Source organism: Myiozetetes cayanensis, unplaced genomic scaffold (genome assembly GCF_022539395.1).
Source record: "Myiozetetes cayanensis isolate MyiCay16 unplaced genomic scaffold, myiCay2020 scf4, whole genome shotgun sequence".
In the NCBI taxonomy this organism is placed as follows: domain Eukaryota; kingdom Metazoa; phylum Chordata; class Aves; order Passeriformes; family Tyrannidae; genus Myiozetetes; species Myiozetetes cayanensis.
Window position 1 is genome coordinate 4,996,341 of NW_026087631.1, and position 6,000 is coordinate 5,002,340.

Genomic DNA, 6,000 nt, shown 5'->3' on the forward strand with positions numbered 1-6,000 from the left:
ACAAGTCACTCTCAGGAAATCCCGCGTGTGTCCCCCCCCACCACCACGCCCGCCGCCCAGGATCAAACTTCAGATTGATCAGACCGATCCTCCTTTGCAGGCTCGGACTCCGAACCGTGCAGACACAAACTCTCCGCCTCTGGAAGAAAGCCCCGAGGCGTTCCTCTGTGGCATCGCTGTGGGTAAATCCAGGGGTGCACAGCACCAAGCGCTGTCACCCCCTTACAGCCCTGTGCCCAAGTGCGTATTTCTTCCTGCCACACCAAGGGGTGGGATTTTGTGAGGGCTGAGACTGTGTATCTTTGCAGAGATAGTTATTGGCTGAGGCCAATGTAAAGGTAAAATTTCTTCGGGTGTCGGCGCAGTCTAGTGTTTGAACAGTGGGAGACAAATCAGCTCCTAGAAAAGGGTGATTTACGCAAGACTCCCTAAACTAACAAGGCATCTTTTATGATTCCTCATAGTAGGGGCAGCACATACCTTCCTCCACACCACATGATTTATTTTGAGGGTCTCTGCGTGGAATTTAAGTGTGAAGAGGAAAATTATGAATTCGTGCCTATGGCGCTTTTGTGCTTTTTCTCACAGTGGACAACTTTTCTGCTTGTTAGAAAAAAATTCAGGAAGAAAGATTGGTTTTCCATTAAAGCAATATAGAAAGAGCTGCAACAAACAAATTAATAGAATAGTGTGGAAAGAATGAAACATCTAAACTGCATATGTCATGTAATTTTGCAAATGGTTACATTTGTTATAGCGGCACGAATCATCCACATAGTTTTTTTACAGCAGAATCACAGAATCACATGTAGTGTGATTATGGATGCAGTTGCTGCTGATTTTAAATTGGTTTAACATGGAGTTTTTCTTCCCTTATGAGCAAATTGAGTTTCATCTGAAAGCAAGGAATGAGATGGCATTCTCCATTTAAGGTTCTCCATTGCTTATCTTATTGTATGGATGCAGTAGTGCTCTTCATAAAGATGCTGTATTGGAATAGTCCTTCACATTTGTAAACGATTACATTTTTATTGCTTGAACATTTTCTGTGTTTGCTTTCTCATCAGTAATGACCACACAAGCCAGGATTTTAATTGAGTAGTCATAAAAAGCAGGCTTTGTTCTTGCTAACCTGAATAGCCAAGAAGAAGCTTTGATTTTGTCTTTACTTTTGTGTAGTCAGAGAATAGAAAGGTGAACATGACTTTCATAATTGAGCAAAACAGTTCAAGCACAGAACTAAAGTGTCCAAAACTGCACTGGATTTCTGTGAAGGCCTGAAATGATTCCCTGAAACAATTCAGCAAATTATTTTATATAGCAAGTAAATTTGAGAAAACTGCAGTTCAGGAAGTGGCTAAGATAAAATTTGTCAAGCAGAACATTCTTTCAGCTCTGCAATTTTGCCTGGAACTTGGGTTCACTTTTACTTCCTGGTATTTTCCCATTCATGTTCTTCTAGAAGTCTAGGAGTATCTCTGTCTTCCCACGTGTACGTGGCAGAGAGTGGTGAAGTGAGAGGATTGTACCTCCAATTCTTGCCTGCCACTCTAAGGTCTGTCTACCAACACACAGAATGGTGAACAGGAGCTGTGCTTTATACACAACTCACAGATGGTATTGAACATCTGGGAATGGCAGTGTTGATCTTGTAGAAGAACTCATAGAGAGTAGTATCTGTTACAAATGCTTTTTGATGGGAAGCTTTTATGTTGGTACTGAAGTGATGAATCATATGAAATTTTCAATTTATGTAGCTGAGACTGGCAGAGCTGCCTAAGTACAAGTTATCTATTAAAAACTGTTCTTACTGTTGGAAGCCAAAGCTCCATGGAGGCAAAATGCAAGAAGGTGATTTGTGTGTATTAGTCCATTTATGCGTTGTACTCCCTGCATGAAACCTTTTCATCCATTCTCATTTTCCCATGGAACAGGAAACACCTTTAATTTCATCTGCATGTGTCTTGTTAATGTGGGCAAGGACTGGAGAGGGCTTTTTTAATAGCTTTCTACTCTAAGTGAGATGGTGATAATGAAAGAAAGGCAACCATCTGTACCAGAAGGTTTAATGCTTTCAAAAGCAGCTTAAACTTCCTTTGTCATATTTGCTTAAACACAGAGACAGTGACTCAGAGTTTTGGAAAAGGAGAAACAACAGTACCTGTTCCTTTGCTAGGGAGATTTTCCCATTTGTGTATCCCAGCTTTTAGTTTCATACCACACGAATGATAAAACAAGGAAATTTCCTTCTATTTCCCCATAAATCCTTTGGCTTAAATTCTTTTCCCAGAAAGGCAGTTTTCAAAAGCACAGGAGGGTGTAACCCACCACACATTTTCTTTCAATGGCAGTAGTGTTTCCATTACACAGTGCTGTGCTGTTTATAGGCTTGAGAAAGGTGTGCAACAAGCTTGTTCAGTGAAATCGTTAGACACAAGCTTTCCACTGTAAGGTTTTGACAAATCTCTCATACCGAGTTCTTCCCTTCCTCTGCCTGGTGAGCAAGCAACAAGTGGTTTCCTGCTTTGCACACAAGGCAACATTCCTGAATGTAATGCAGCCTCTTAGTATGTTCCCAGTAGGCCAGAACATGTAAATATCCTCTCGTTTCCATTCTCTCAGCTGTTCCATATGAAAATCTGGATTACAACTTAGCAAACTTGGTATTTTCTTCCCTGTTTTTCCTCGCCAGTTTGCATTCCCCATCTCCTTAAAACAATCTGCATCGTGCATAAATATTTATTGTGTAGAACTGATTAGGATGCCTACAAGAACCAGTGTCATCTCTGTGTTTACCAGTGGTAAGAATCACGTTAGTGTCCTTTGTACCTAGGGCCTGGGGACATGGTTGAACCACAGTCATGTTCAGGTGCCCTACCAAGCAGTGAATCAACTTCAGGAAAATTGGTTCCATGTTTTTGCTTTGCTGGGAAAGGCAGCAGGAGAGAAACATAGCACTTTATCTTAAAGGTAACACACACACACACTGAAATCATCAATCGTTTCTGTACAGTTAAAATGATTTTATTCAAAAATTCTGAATTAAAAAAACCAAACCAAAACAAAACACACTTTCCTGCCAACAGGCCAGAAATACTACAGTATTTAAAACCTGTATAAATTGCTTATGCTTATTACCTGGACGCTGTAATTCCAGTTGTTCCTCCCAAATATCTACTTGGGCTTTGTGAGTTATATTTTTAAAAGTTGAGAGTGAAATAGTCCTTTTAGTCTATCCATTTTTAGTTAATTGGGCAAAAAACAAATGCTCTGCCTGCATGTTTTCACAGATGGGGTGACATAAGGTAGCTTCTGACACTGTGGATATTTAAAGCACGATTCAGCTGAGAACCGGGAAGTCAGTGCTACAAAGAGCACGGGAAAGAGACAACACGAGATGAAGGTTTACACAAAGAAGACCTCAGTGGGTTGACTTTTTACTTCACAGGTACTAACTAAACTAGCTCAATTAACATTTTCGCTAATAAAAGTAACACTTGAAAGCATGGTGATAAACTGCCAAGATCCTCTTTCCTTAGTTAAAATTGTCTACAGGCATGTCTTATTTGCCTCTCTTTTAGGTATACGATAAGCTGTCTTCTGGAGGTGGAGAGTGAGATTTTCTCTAGGATTTAGCCAAAGCTGCACTTGTGTTCTTCTTATCCTGAATGTGGGCTCACTGCCCTGTGTGCAGGGCCAGTTTACACACCAAGGTATTTCTATTTCTTTGTTCCATTTTGCACAAAGTAGGGAGCTGAATGGTAACCCACAAAAGGCTGTCCCCCCCAGTCATCAAAACCTTACACTATTTATACTTTTTAACAAACAAATAAATCGCTGCTCGTTGACTACAAGTTACTTAAAGTTCTCTTACTAATTAGTATTATATCTTCTACTGGTTAAATGATTTTCTCGCTTCTCATGCTAATTAGTCTGCATGCTCAGTCGTCCTCTTCTTTTGAGTTGGTGGGTTTCTTGAGTCTGTGGGCCTTGAGTCACTGGTCACAATCTCCCTCTGCCAGAATTACCTTTTATTCAGTTGGAGCTGATTTCAGCACAGTTGCTGAGTTGGCTTTTTCCATTTCTTCCTTATCTTGAGAGCTCTGCCAAAAGTCGTCGTGGCCCGTAACTTCTGCGTTCTTTGTGTCCACTATCAGCAATACATTCTTCTCCCCAAGCTTTGTTAACTTCCCTCCAGGTCTGAGGACACTGAAACATATCAAGCCCTAAACCTTAAAAGGGCAATTCTACCAACAAATAATTTGTCTTTCTAACACTTGTACATCATTCTGAACCCGTGTTTCATTGCAGAGAACTGAGTGTAAAATAGGAGCTAGATATTGCTTTAAGGCAGGCTCTAATTTCTCGAGTATGAAAGCAGGTAAAGCTAGGGGGCAGAGATCATTATTTCAGGGCCACTCCACCATTCCTTGGGCAGGTATTTTCTATATTTTCTACTTGGTCTTCTACACGCAGACTTGGACATGTTTAACTTGGAGAAATCCTGGATGATTTCAGCTGAGGAACAACAGTGTGCCTCCTAACCTCCTAATCTGCCTGAGGCCTTATGTGATAGAGGAGACAAGCAAAAGTACCCATTGCATCAGATTTTTATGAAGGAAGATGCCTTATTCAACATAAGGCTGCTAACTGGGGCTTTCCCACCTTCTTGCCTTGCAGTGCCATGCTGGGCCCAGTCCGTAGGTGGAGAAAAGACATGTGCGGGCCATGAGAGGGAGTGGAGGGTGGGGGAGCTGACCCTGCAGTGCCCAAAGTCAAAGGAGAGCGCTGCTGGGTTTACTGTGAGACTCATCAATCTGAGGACCATCAATGCTGGCACATAGTAAGCATTTAATTTCTAGGTATTTTGTTCTTTATCTCTTTACCTGTGACCTGCTGTAGTACCAGTAATACTGCTTATGACATTGGCCCACACAACCTGCAGCCAAAGTCCCAATGGCTGGCTGTGTTAATGAAAGAAACTCCCTGATGGCTGCCCTTGGCCTTCTTGGGGTTAGAGGCAGCAAGCTGTGCTGCTTTGCAGTTGTGAGCAAGCTCCTTGCCATAATTCAGCTCCTGAGTTTGGGCTAAAGTCCTGGAAGATTTTTCAAAAATGAAAAGCCAAAAATAATGAATAATGAGTGAGATTTCTAAGCAAGGCTTAATGACTCCAGTAACTCACCTCTCCTAATTATCAATGCATTGCTTAGATAAACATCTCTTTCCTGTAGAAAAACAGTCTTGTTGTCCCACTTGCCTAGAAAAGTTGTTCCTTCTTCCACTCTCTGTAAATAACTTCTTTCAAGGCTTCCTTTGCCTGGAGTTGCATTGAAATGAGTACTGATAATAGGAGTCTGTTTCTGCCTTGGTTGCTCTTCCCTCAAGCTCTACAAAACTTGCTTTTCTTGGTCCTGCAAGATGAGAGGTTCCCCTGTTATACAACGCCTCTTGCCAAAATTTGAGAGGCACCGCTGGTCTTTAGGGTAAGAAGCTGCAGGTCTGTGCTAATCACACGGGGCAGATTTGCAGCACTACTTGTCAGCGACCTCTGCAGCGTCTGCCATGGCGTCAGCCCCATCTCTGTCCTTCTGATCTGAATCCTTGTGCAACAAGCACAGCTGAGGGCTGAACTGCTTCATCTGCCTGTGAGTGAGCTATGGTTAACACAGGTTGAACGTGCTGAGCAGGGTACAGCTCAGTTAAATAAACAGAGGGGTTAAGAGAGTGGAGACTGGGAGCAGAACAGACAAGTTCTGCCACCGTGCTCCTCAAAGCAACCCCTAGAGTGGTACTAGGCAGAGGAGCTGTGAGATTACACCTCGGCACTCCTGTTACCACACGGGAGTGGTTGTGGTGCCCAAATAAACTGCAGGTAGACAGATATGAATTGAGTGGACGTGCAATGTGAAGAATGTTTGCAAGTGGGTTTGGCTCACAGGGAGAGTGTAACTGACGTCAGTACCTTTTACAAAAAAATACAGGCTTCTTTTTCCTTTCTTA